Raw genomic sequence first — 944 nt, forward strand, 5'->3', positions numbered from 1 at the left:
GTGTGTGTGTGTGTGTGTGTGTGTGTGTTCTAGCATAGGTTACCTTGCAAGGCCCATTTTTCCAAAATGTACTATCTTGTGGGGATCCACTGGTCCGGGCCCAGGACCAATAACTTCAAATGTTTTGGGTGGTAGGTTAGGTTTAGGGGGTTAGAAATTAATTTTTAAAAATGAATGGAAGTCAATGCAAAGTCCCCGAGAAGATCACAAGACACGATGTGTTTGTCTGTTTTTTTTAATTAACCTTTATTTAACCAGGCAAATCACATTTGAGATCACAGACCTCCTTTGAGGCCTGGGCCTGAAATCAAGCTAACATGCATTTTTTTTTTTTTTTTTTTTTTTTTTTTGTTGGTCAGTGGGAGGAAATCGGAGAACCTGGTGAAAACCTACACAAACATGAGAGCATGCAAACTTTTCACAGAAGGACCTTCTTGGTGTGAGGCAACAGTGATAACCACTAAGCAGTTGTACTGCTAACATCTCACAGACCAAGCCCACTTTTAATGAGCTGCCTTCCCTGATACTGAAAATGAGTTTTCTTCAGCTCAGAACTGGTTTGGGTGGTCAAGTTCACTAGTGACACATTGTGAATCCTGATTTACAAACATGCTGCTGTCAGCAGACATGGAATAACTGATAACTACGTGCTCATTTTTTAGCCACCCTTTTGGAATTACTTTCTTTTACAGCAGGAATTAGTTTTATCACACCATTATTGCTGATAGTTATGTTTTCCCAGGATGAAATTTTGAGCTCCGTACAACTGGTTGGGTCATTATGTTGCCTTATGAGTTTAGAGGAGTTAGCACAGGTCAGTTTACACCAGTGACAGAGACTTCTCGCAAATAAAGGCACTCCTGTCGCTCTGCTGAGGAAATTACTGTTGTCAGTCTTACATAAAGGGTGATAAGCTCCATGTTATTAATGCATTAGGTTGTAAA

The sequence above is a fragment of the Austrofundulus limnaeus genome, unplaced genomic scaffold (assembly GCF_001266775.1).
Source record: "Austrofundulus limnaeus strain Quisiro unplaced genomic scaffold, Austrofundulus_limnaeus-1.0 Scaffold61, whole genome shotgun sequence".
NCBI lineage: Eukaryota > Metazoa > Chordata > Actinopteri > Cyprinodontiformes > Rivulidae > Austrofundulus > Austrofundulus limnaeus.